The following is a 12,990-nucleotide window of genomic DNA, read 5'->3' as shown; positions in this document are numbered from 1 at the left end:
ATATTAAAATATGGAGAAGACGGACCAGCAGTTAGCATAATGGCTATGTTGCTGGACTCCCACGTAGTCGACTGCGGTTCGAGTCCCAGACCCGGTGGCTTAAACTCACGCCGGGTGCATGTGTGTGCATGCCCAAGATCCCAAGAGGAGAATGGAGGAGAAGAGATTGCAGCATGGCCATCCCCTCTGGGGGGTGATTTCTCGCATTCTGTCTCTCTGTTTGTCTGGTGAGCGCACGCGCCCTATAGCAAAAACCTCTCAAAAAAAAAATATGGAGAAGAAATAACTCTTTGGCAAATTGTTGCATTAAGCTAGATAAATATCTAAAGTACCCATCATGTGGTTAAAATATTTTATCTGTATTTATGCTTCTAATTATATTTTAAAATGTAATTAGTAGATGTCTCCACAGACTAGAAAGAAGAAAATTCTTCCATTTTCTGTCTATATTTGGATGTGGCTAATCCCCTTGTCTGAATTGATGGGAAGAATTAAACATGGATTTGGTTAATAAAAAGTAAGCATCCTCCCTAACCCGAGTGATTCATTCAGAATAGCACATGATCTAGTCATGTAATTGGTATTAACTGCAGGAGCTTTGCCTGATATTAATTCAGAAAAGTACTATTATTTTTAAAAACATTTCTTTTTCTTTTTTCTTCTGTGAGAGGGAGAGAGAGAGCTCGCAAGAGAGACCCTTAACAGGATCTTGACATGCTGCTATTGCTCCCCACCCTGCACCTCAGCCTTGCAGCCTACCAGGGTCATAGGTGAGCATGATGTATTTAGGTCTACAAGAATATAAACCCCAGATGGCTCCAGGATTGTAGAGAATTGACCTGCCGTCTGTGACTGGAGTAAAATAATTATTTCTTCAAGGTTCTCTCAAGTGGTAGAATGTGGCATCTCTTGGCCATCTTTGCCAGTTCATGGGAGAACCAGCTTGAGACTGAAATCACCAAAGAAGAAAGGATAGCTGAAGGGAAATAATAGATTATTCTTGATGTCATTTTAATTATTGGATCAAGCTGGCTCTAAAGACATTTGTGCTTGCACTTTTTCATTATGTGAGCAAATGAAATTCATTCTAAGAAAACAGTTTGAGTTGTTCTCCAGTATTTACAACTATGAATGTTCTGCTTAACGTATTCCCTTGCATTCCCTAATTCTTTTTCTCCCTCACTAACTCTCAGCTTTAATATTTTCTGCATAGTCATTTTCCTAACTTGTTTTGTGTTCCTTCCTCCCTTCCTCATCTTGTGACTCTGCTTACACATTCCTGACTGTCACTGCTTAACCCTACTTACATTGGCACATGGATTTGTATTCTTCAACGTGTGAACTGAGGCAGTTTTGATTTATTTCAGCACAGCTATTTTCAATTTGGAGGTGGAAGAAGAGAAGGTGTCTCTTTTTATTGTCCTAGAGAGCACTTTGTGTTTGTATCTCGGGTAGGTAGTTTTTTTTAAGAGAGAGATATTTTTGTTATAGAGCACATGCACTCGCCCGAGAGACAAAGAGACAAAAAGAGAGAAATCACTCCCAATGGGGCATGCTCACACGACAATGCCTTCTCCTCCATTCTGCTCTCAGGGTCTTGAACATGCACACACATTTTCCCCAGAATGAGTTTTAAGCCCCTGGTTTGGTCTCAAACCATGGTTAACTACTGGGAGTCCAGCAATGTAACTCTTATGCCATCTGCTGGTCCTAGGAAAGTGTTTTAAAGAGAAGTTGATGAAGAAACAGAGGTTCTCTTTTCAACCTGTATCATATGAGGGAGATTATTTCTCTGGTATCTAAGGCCAGTAAGAGAAAGTGAGAAAAGCAACCTTATTATCACTGAATTATCCCATTGTAAAAGTTCTAGTTTAATCTCCCCATCTTTTATGTCATTTCCATATTTTCTATCTCATGACTTTGTCAAGTGAGAATTATTGCAGGAAGGCTTTCTCCTTGATAATCTTCATCAGTCTAACTTAAAATGTCGGTTCAATAGAACAATACGGTATGAGGCAAAACAGTGTACTCGCTTTGTTATATGATGTCAAAAAAAGTCCTCTTCAGTCAGATGGGCACCTCTAAATCTTTCTAATTGGAAATTCTAGAACCATTATTGACCCTTTCTACCCATGCTCTGCAATAGCCATGCTAAACTCCTTTCAATTTACTCTACAATTGTTCTTCTTTATGCTTTTATACACAGTGTTATCTTACATGGAAGCCAAAGATTGCTTGTTATGTAATCATCATTTTTATTTAAAATTATGTTTTGAAATTTCCATACAATAGATTTTTTTTTATCCCTTGAAAATGCTGAAAATTTGCAATTGCTGATTGGATACATTCTATGTCAAAAGAGTCTTTTTATTTGTCATATCACTGAAAATTTTCATGAAGAAGAAATAAGGTCAAGAAAATATGCACATGATATATGATAAAAGCAAGTTTCATGGACATATTATATATGTTTCACAGTTTTGTATATATGTTGCTAGAAGAAGCATATGAAAATACTAAATGTCATTTTCTCAAGCATTTAGTTTTGAGGTATTTTACATTTTAACATCTTTTCATATTTTAATCAATGAACCTCTCACTTCTGATTGTAAATATAAGAAAATAGTTAAAACTTTTAAGTAGGGTACTGCTCTTGCACAAACTTTGTCATCTTTATAGTCTTCCTTATGATTAGATGATCACTAAATAGTCAAAAATATATAGATATTTGTTTTTCCAATCTTATTCCAAAACTCAAGAAGGGGAAAGAAAAATCAATGGAAAGGAAATTGGACTGATATTTTCTGTTGCTTATGACAGACCAATTTATGCCATTTAATGTCCTGATTTTAACCAACAAACTTTGCTGATATATTTGTTCTGATAACATGTACTGATGAAGTCCCAGTTTTGTCCAAGGAATTCTAGAGCCCATCAATCATTTAGATATTGACCAAGGTCAGTAGTACAAATGAAATGCACTGAAAAGCATGAACAGGATCACTTAAAAAGAAAGATGAAATACCTGGTAGATTGAAGGTATCTGGGAGAAATAACGGGTGCGTCTTTCTCTCTATCCAAAAAAATGTAAATGTAAAGTTTCAATTTCTTGACTCCCTGAGATTTGTCTGTCTCCCCAAAGGCTCCATCTTTGATTATTTTTCTCCCATGAGGATTATCTATGGAAGAATATAAAACTCTACGACTCATATATCATGTGTATATATGCATCTTCTACCTGAATCTGCCAACAGAAGGGTGTCGTACCTTGTAATATCTTTAAATTAGACTGGTATGTCACATTTGGCCCAAGGAACCCCTTGTATCAGTTTGTGCATCCTGGAAGATTTCCTTAGAGGAAAATTCTCGGCACTAAGTATCACATTCTAAAAAACCAGATAACTAGTTACTCCTATTATTTCTAAAGCAGGTTTATTCTTCGCAATACATTGGAGAGCTCCAGTACTTCTCCAAAAGAATATGCCCTTGTGGGCTTATTAATAACTAATAACTAATATTAAATACAATAAGACATGTAAAACCAATGATTGCTTCTTTTTCTGCATGGTCTTATCAATTCTCCAGGTTTTATCACCAAGATTTCTATGTGTAAAAAATGCATTTTTTTTTTATTCCTAGGAACACATAAAAAGTTTTTACCTCTTTTTAGTAAGAGCTTTTATCTGACCATCTTGTTCAGTGCTGGGATTGATTCATCCAGCCCATGCTGCATTCTCTGATCATCTGTAAGCCTGTCTATGGGGGGCCTCTTTGTCAATCTTCTTACCCTGTATCTTGACTCTTAATAAGGCCTGTATATAAATATGTACTGTGTTCTAATAAATACAGAGGACCAAGAGTTCAGTCTTAGCTTTGTGACTTGTCAGCTGCATAGTCCTTGGGCAAGACATTTAACCTCCATCTATAATGTGTGTCACCTGAAATGTTAACATAATAATACCTATTTTATAAAATCATGAAGAGTAATATAATATAGGTGGTAATTCTTTTCACCTAAAAGTGCATAACACCTGAAAATTTAATCTTTACTCTCAGGCATTTCCCTCCCCCCTTTGAAGCCCAAGGAGAAATGAATAATTTGAAATGATGTACATTGGGGTACAGTGGTAATATGTGACACTGCTCAAAGAGGCCCACATTAGAGGTTTCTAGTTCAAGTTTTAGGACCTCATTGACTCTATAGGGTACACTCATGGTGTGCGCCCACACCCTTCTCTATGATCTGAGATTGGCTGAGGCTGGGTTTGGATCAGAACATCAACACTGTGGGTAACACTGTTGCCATGACTCTCTGTTACATTCATGATACAAACTAAAAAAAAAGAAAAAGACCTAAAATAATATTATTTTCACAGCTACTCAAGAAACTTTCTCTGTTTGATAATTCTTTTTGACCATGTATTTTTTTTTAATTGTTTTATTTAGAAATATTCACTTAAAAATACAGTGGAACTTTTACAAAGTAGAAGAGACTAAACAAATGGCATTTATATGTGTAGAATTGTGAAGAGGAATGTAGCACAGAAAATTAATAGAAAATTGCTAGACTTCAAATAAAGTTTGTTGTATAATTGGTAATGTACCAATGCTAATTACTTAATCTTGCTAATTGTACTGCAGCTATGTAAGGTGTTGCATAAGAAGTGAGATGAGATATATAAAGGAACTCTTAATACTTCTTTTGCTGTCTTTCTGAAAGTTTCAAATCAGTTTGAAGTAAGACATATAAAAATAATGTATTAAAAATTTATGATTTTGATTTTCCATTTTCTTTCTGAATCAAATCTTTACAACTCTGCCTCAAAACTTTTTATTTATTTCTTAAGGTCGGAGTCTTACCTTCTCCACACTTGACTGGTAGAATATATAGTTGGGACTTCAGTTTCTAAAAAGAGATAATTTGGAATTAGACATAGCATATTTATAGCTATATTAATATTCCATTCTCAAGTATTTTACCAACTTCTTTGTGCCCAGTTAGTAAATCCTTAATGGCTGTACTTCCTCAATCTAGTTGAGATTTTAACTGTTTCATTTTTTAATTTTTATTTATTTGTTTAGTTTTTGAGCTGTTGCTATGCTCTGGGACCCAATGTTAAGAATCCCACCATTCTAATACTACCATTCTATTATTATGGTAGTATTAAGAGAACAGAACAAGGTAAGAAAAAAGAGGGTAACATCCCTCCTCGAATGTTCTGTTATTGATTTTTATAATAGTAAACACTGCAGGTGCACTCTGAACTCTGGGCCCAAAAATTTCCAGAGAATGCATCAGTGTCTCTAGTAGCCAATTTAAGCCTGTTTTCTTTAAAGGGACTCTGTAATCCCAAAAGTGATTTAAAGTGGTATCTTTAAACTTTCTGGAAGAGTAGCTCTTAAAGCTTTAGAGACTATGTCTCAAAGACCTAATTATACTTAACTTATTAAGCAAAGATTTATTTTAAAAATAAATGAACAGTTCTGATTAAATAAACGATGCATACTTATTGCAGAACATCTAGATAGTTTAGGAAGTCCCAATAAAGAAATTAAATTCATTGATAATTTAAGATATAGTAATTGCTAATATTTTAATATCTTCATATGCATATTATAAATAATTGAAAAAACTGTTTACTCCTGTTATAGTCTCAACAAAGAACATAGTCAACACTTTACTTCTGTGGCAGACTGGGGGTTTTGTCCCCACACCAAGCAATTTTCGTATAATACCAAGGTATCGCATAATTAATTTTTTTCTGACCCTATCTACGTAGAATTGATATCAGATCCCCAAAATAAGGGCCCAGTCCTACAAGACTGCCCCATGAGTCAGATGCTAAATTTTAAGTCTGGGCCTCAGGTTCTACTGTTAGCTGACTCTTCGGAGTGCTCACGGACTTCTCGAGTTTGACCGTGTGCTAGGATGACTCATAGGTTTCACAGTATCAGAGTATTTATATTTGGTTATGTTTATAATAAATTTATTTAACACAGGAAGAGCCAGATGGGAGATAAATACAGGGCAGGGTATAGGGCCGGGGGTAGGGCACATGTGCTTCTTCCACCCTGTGCAAGTCTGTCCTGTTGCTAATAGCAGAAAGAGCGGAGTCTAGATAATGTATAAAATTAGAGGTAAATTGGGACCAGCAGTTGGCGCAATGGCTATGTCACTGGACTTCCATGTAGTCGACTGCGGTTCGAGTCCCGGGCTCGGCAGTTTAAACTCACGCTGGGCATGTGTGCGTGCATGCCCAAGATTCTGGGAGGAAAATGGGGGAAAGGGATTGAAGCATGGCCATCCCTCCTGGAAGGGTGATTTCTTGCTTTCTGTCTCTCTGTCTTTGAGAGCAAAAAGCTCTCAAAAAAAAAAAAAAAGAGGTTTATTCAGCTCACAATTTAAAGAACCATGGTCAGAAGGTTTCATCTTCTGATGGTCTTCCTTCTGGTGGATAACTTGGGGGAGGCAATAGATTGGGCTGAGTAGAGCATGTTTCTGTCTGTTTCATTCTGGGCAGTATATAAAAAAGCATTAGAATACTCTGAAGAATGGAAAGAAGAAAGAATATTAGTCAAGAGGCCTTGAGTCCCAAGGAAGCACAGGGTTCTAAGTTTCCTGCATTTTTATTTTATTTTTTTTCCTACATGTCCCAGACTGAGTGCGAAGTAAGCCCATCTTGGAAACATCAATGGAAATAAACATGAAAAAACACTAAGAAAGTAGTGCCTTATTATGAAAGGAGATATTTAGGTAATAATTACCCATCTCCAGCCAAACAGAGTGAAGAACACTGCAGTCCCCCTGCGCCCTTGTGTCTGCAAGATCAAAGAGTTTAGACTTCCACCCTCTTACAACTATAATGTGTAGTCTTCGCTACCAGACAAGATTTCAGAAGAGGCTTAGTGGAGAGTCAGAACTTTCACCCAGCCCAGACATGTTCACTCTGTCACAAAGGCCATGTGAGGAACCTGGACTTCTACTTCATCTTGCATGAATGAGGTGCTAACTCCCTTTCCTAAAGAACAGGTTTGAGAGGATTGCTAAAACAGAATATTTAGATATGAAATGACATCTCATTTTATCAAAATTAGACACAATAAAAATGAACATATTTCTTCATAAAGAGACCAGGAAAACTTCAATTTTAAAAATAAAAAGGCAATTTTTAGAAGCAGGCCATAAGCAAGAAAAAAGAAAAGTTAATGAAGCTGTGTGAGAGACTCATGAACAAAAATGAACATTCTGTTCATGACATAGCTGCATTATGGCCCAGATAACAATTTTGATAAACATTAGCCTGAGATGGTTGAGGTTCTGTATCCATTGAGAGAATATGTAAGTAAACATTATCTTCATCTAGTTAAAGATGATGACACTAAAATTTCTAGACATACCATGAAATAAAAATTTTTTCACAGCTCAAATAAAAAAATTCATAATTAAAAGAGTAAACTATTTTAAGCAGCTGAAGATGCTTGAATCAGGTTAGATGCCTGTGCTTAGATTTTTCACTTCCATGTTATGGTATGTATGTATGCACATAAACATACACACATTTATATCTATAGTAATTTTCATACCTGTATCATTGCTGTTGTGTCCTTATCTTTCTTTATGTACATATATACATATAGATTTTTGTCTATGTACATATATAGAGATATGTATGGTCTATATAGATACTTGTATATGTAAAAACAAATATTCATATGTATAATTTAATACCACAGTGTTTATTCTAGTTTTCTTCTTTTTTTATATTTATAACTCTCTCTGAGAGTGAGAAGTCGGGCTTTTATCATACCTAGTATGCCTGTTACTTGTTTGATCTCTCATATGCAACCAGTTTCTTATTTATTTTGCTTCCCCTAAGAGGATTCACTCCTCAACTCACTATCTCCACACTTTTGTCCTGCTCAGCTTGCTTGAATTCTGACACTTTGGGCAAGGCAGTCTCCCTCAAGGATGCCCACACACCCTAATCTGGTCCTGGCACCCCTTAACCTTTCTCCCCTCCATAGGTGTTCCCATCTCACTCCTTTTGGATCTTTCTTCAGGCATTTCCTCTTTACCCTGCTCAGACTTGAACACCCATATTCTGAATCATACCCCTGTGGATGCTTTCCTCATATTTGTTCCCTGTTAACTCATTCTAGAGCTCTGTCCCGCTTCTTCTGTGGTGGGCAGATATTTTCCATGTCCTCCTTGTGTTATTACATCTGCCAGTCAGCCTTCCTTTGCAGATGTGAGCAGTGTTGGGATCCACACCCCTTCCCTGTAAGTATGCCCTTTTTATTTTACTTGGACTCTGACAACGTGAACTGAGCCTGTCATCTACATTGACATCTCCTTTATTCCATCAGTCAAATGCATTTTACTTAGCAGAACAAGTAAGGATGTCCTACTTACGACAATTGAGTTACTAAAACTCTTTGTTGAGTGGTCCTTGTAGAAGAGGGTATATGAAGACCTTTTCACTGACCTTAGGTTTTGACACTGTGCCATGGAACTCAGCTTTATAGCATACAAATCTGTAGTACTTTGCCAACAATACAAGGTATTGTTTCAAAGGAGCATGTCAGATGAAAAGAAAACTTTTAAAATTGTATTATTTAGTACAATAGTTTTAATAATATTGATAGTATTATTTTTGAAAGAGTGAAATCACTATTGTTCTTTAAGAAAAAATTAGGCTCTCCTCCTTCACCCACCCTCTTTCCACACTGTGTCTGGTATTTATAACCATTTTCTATGTTTCTGTATCCTTTAGTCATTCAGTTTCGGCTATAGAGTGCAGACAGCCAGTATATATTAGTATAGTAATCTCAACTGGATTGATGAGAAAAGTATACATGTTGGAATATTCACTTTGCAAGCTAAGTGATATATGTGATTAAATTTATAAAAGAAATAAAAAAAAACACTGACTGACATTTAAAAAAAGAAGAAGAATTTAGGAGCCAACCAGATAGCATTGTTTTAAGGCAACTTGAAACCCATTGTGTGATTCAAGTCCCTGGACCAACTGGATTGAAAAATCACACCAGGCACATGTGCACAGTGACGAAAATCCTGAGAGGAGAAGGAATTATGGTATGGTCATTCCTCCCAGTGGGGTGGCACTATCTCACTTTCCTTCTGTCTCTCTCTCTGATGAGCACACTTTTCCTATAGCCCATATATATATATATATATATACACACACATACGTATATATATATATATATATATAATTTATACAATTTTTTCAGCAATTTCTTATCAGAGAGATATATACAATATTTTTGTCTGAAATAGCCCAGATGATTTCCTCTATATACTCTATTTAATCTTTTCTCTTTTAATTTCTCTGACATTTAAAGATTAGCTGTTATTTTCTGAAATTTTTTGATTTGTTTGTTGATGAATTAAATAATATATCTAGTTTATTTTTTATCTCTATGTATCAAATCAGATTCTTGGACCATATTTTACTATCCTTTACATTTTTAATTAATTAATTAATTAAATTGTTAATTACTTCCAAGTGCTTTGAATTAACTTGACATTGGACTTCATAAAGAAAACAGTTCTGCCATTGGAAAGATATAAGAAGCTCAGAATTGATTGTACTATAATCATTTGTAAAATATGGAAAAAGTGCTGTATCAGAGGTAAAGGTCAGGTCAGTGTGGAGAAGGGAATGACAATCAGGTGGATTTTGGATGACAGTGCAGAGAATATAAAAATTGATCTATCTTTAAAAGATTGTTAGAATTTTACCAGAGGAGAAATGTGGATAAAAATGTCCATCCTATTGCTTGTAGGTGTAAAATATAATCATCCATTGTGTAACTGCAATTGTATAAAGGGGGTAGGTGAGATGTAGGCAGAGAAAGTAAAAGGTGAAATACGTGGTTGGAAATAGAGTTTGGTAAAATTCCCAATGAAATAAAAGTAAGAATGAAACTAATAAACACAAAACTATGGATTGGTTTTCCAAGTGTGATGACTGAAAAATTTATTTTAATTGATAAGTAGACATATGGGTTGGGTTGGATATTCTTGGAAAGGCTCAATTATATGAGCCTTATATTATATCAGTCATATTTTCTTGTTTCAAAATTTATTTTTAGAGAGGATTTTGCTAGAGGATGCATATGCTTCCTCGAAAACAGAGAGAGACTGAGACAGAACGTGAGTTATCACCCCCATTAGGCAGCTGACCATGCTGCAATCCCTTCTCCTTCACTTTCTTCTCTGTATTTTGGGCATACATGCACATGTGCCCAGTGTAAGTATTAAGCTGTAGGGTTGGGACTTGAACCTTGGCTGAGTACATGGCAGTCTGGTGACATAACCATTATGTCATCTGCTGGTCCCCTAAAAGATTACCCTTACTTCTTAGACTATTTGTTCCTACATTTTTAAGAGTTCACAATGTTTTTCATAAAGTGACATAGTTTTAATATTAATCTTCATATTTCTAACTGAAATTCTGTGACTTGATATGTAACCTTTATTCTGTTCCATTCATATTTGAAACCTTTGCCTCAGATTTGTGAGCTTATTTGCACATGAAGTCAAGGGTGTCATGTGGCGTCATTTTCTCAGGAACCCGTGTCTACTCATCAATTTTCCCATAGCTCCATGCGCCTCCATGTTCTTCAGCTGTAGATCATAGGGTTAAGCATGGTGGTGACTACACCACAGAACAGGGCAGTCAGCATGTCAGAAGCAGAGTCTTTACACTTTGGATTCATGTACATGAAGGGAATCATCCCATTAAAAACAATCGGCACTGTCATGTAGGATGAGCAGGTTGAAAAGACCTTTTTTTCTTCCTTCAGCTGAACTGATTCTTAATACAGTAGAAAGAATGAAAATGTAGAATATACAAATCAGCAGTGACAGAGAAAACAGAAATATTATATTGCCCAACATTATAAAAAACTCATTCAAGGAAATATCAGTGCAAGCCAGCCTGACAAAGCCAATATTACACAAACAAAATGATTAATGAAATGTTTTTCACAGAAGGGCAGCCATACTGCAAGAACAGTTTCTGTCAATAAGTTGAGAAAACTTAATTCCTGAGAGAGCTGCCATCTGAATACAAAGTACCTTGCTCATGGTGATGGGGTATCTCAGAGGATTACAAATGGCCACAGAATGGTCATAGGCCATCACAGCTAGACATATGCACTGTGAGGATCCCATGGTATAAGAGACAGACATTTGAACACATCTAGTGAGGGAGGTTTTTTTTCCCCCTTAGGCAGGAAGTTGATCAGCATTGATAGTCTTCCTGCTGGTGGATAAAATAGTGGAGGCAAGAACTTGAACTGAGTGCAATATGTTTCAGTCTGTTTCATTTGAGTCAGTATATTAAAAAGCACAAGAAAACTGAAAGATAGCAAGAAGAAAGAATATTAGCTAGGAGCCTTGGGGCCTAAGGAAACACAAGGTTCTAGATTTTCTGTATTTTTTTTTTAATCTCCTTTATATCCCAGATTGAGTACTAGGTAAGCCCAAGTTGAACACTAATGAAAACAAACATGAAATAGCACTAAGGAAATCTAACTCTTTAGACAAAGGAGTGCCTTATCAAGACAGAAAATAATTTGGTAATAATTATCCTATTCCAGCCAAACAGAGGGAAGAACACTACTGCCCTCCTATCCCCCTACATCAGAAAAGGCTAAATAACCTTCCACCCTCTTCCAGCTATAATGGGTAGCCTTTCCCTGCAGACAGGATTTCAGAGGAGGCTTTGTGAAGAGTCAGGACTTTCACCACAGCCCAGTCATGTTCATTGTGTCATGAAGGCCATGTGAGGAGGCAAGAATTTCACTTCACCTGGCATGAATGAAGCACTAACTCCCTTTCCTAATGAGCAGGTGTGTGAAGATTACTAAAACAGAAGATTCAGATATAAATATCATCTTATTGTATCAAAGGGAGCCACAATGGAAGTGAATATCTCTCTTCATATGAAAGACCAGGAAAACCTCAACTTGAATAATAAAAGGTAGTCTATTGGAGAAACAGGCTATAAGCAAGAAAAAGAAAGATTATTCAGCTGTGAGAGAGACTCATGATCAAAAGTGAACTTTCTGACCATGAAATAATGCATGATGGCTCATATTAACAAATTTTTTTCTGATTGATAGATTTATGTTTGTTCACTTTTTATCACATGTCTTTGCAGTATACATTTCTTTTTGCAATACAAATACCATGAATGTCGGTCAAGACAAGGATATTATTATATCCTTTATCATCTGCGAATAGTTTCTCATTTTTTTTCAATTAAACATAACTTTACCTGTTTTTCTTTTCCCCTTTTCCCTCCCTCTGTTTCATACTAAACTTTTTTTTCATGTTTAATTGATTCACAAAAGATCTTAAAGTATGGACAAAGCCAAAAATCTAGTGACAAGTGCACTGTAATTTTCTTCTGAAAAATTTTTTCCTCTCTCCATTCTCCCTTTTCCTAAAAAGAGGTAGGTATAAACTAACTTATTTGAAAAAAAAAAAAAATAAAAACTTAGGTTAATTTCAATTTGGTCTGCTCTTGGCACAAAATTAATAAGAATTCAATTTCTTTTTTTTTTTTTTTTTTAGTTTTACCGTTTTTATTTTTTTTTTCTTCTCCTGCAACTTTTCTTTTTTTTCTTTTTTTTGGTACCTAACATTCATTCCCTGAGCATCATCACAATATACTAAATGTAATTTCCCATCTAGAATAAACTGCATAGTGACTTAATCAAGCATGTTATCATCAATAATATTCCATTTCTACTTTCATACTTATGTATACATATATGTTTTTTTTTTCTCTTACTTTTTTTTTTCTCTATGTTTGACCCTCTGCCCTTTCCCACTCTCCCATTACACTATCTCTGCTATATACAGTTGTCTTCCAGAAGAATTATTGAAAAAGTGATACATGCAAGTAAAGGGAGAGGGGCCACGAGTTCCAATTATCAGCTCATAAAGTTTTT

General features: G+C 35.6%; 1 pseudogene; it reads right to left on the bottom strand.

Moving 5' to 3' along the window:
• Positions 1-10,650: 10,650 nt before the first annotated feature.
• On the bottom strand, positions 10,651-11,280 carry LOC102485581 (olfactory receptor 13D1-like; annotated as a pseudogene).
• Positions 11,281-12,990: the final 1,710 nt, after the last annotated feature.

Source organism: Tupaia chinensis, unplaced genomic scaffold (genome assembly GCF_000334495.1).
Source record: "Tupaia chinensis unplaced genomic scaffold, TupChi_1.0 Scaffold000291_1, whole genome shotgun sequence".
Taxonomy (NCBI): Eukaryota; Metazoa; Chordata; class Mammalia; order Scandentia; family Tupaiidae; genus Tupaia; species Tupaia belangeri.
Note: the sequence above shows the minus strand (reverse complement) of the source record. Positions and strands in the feature narration are given on the sequence as shown.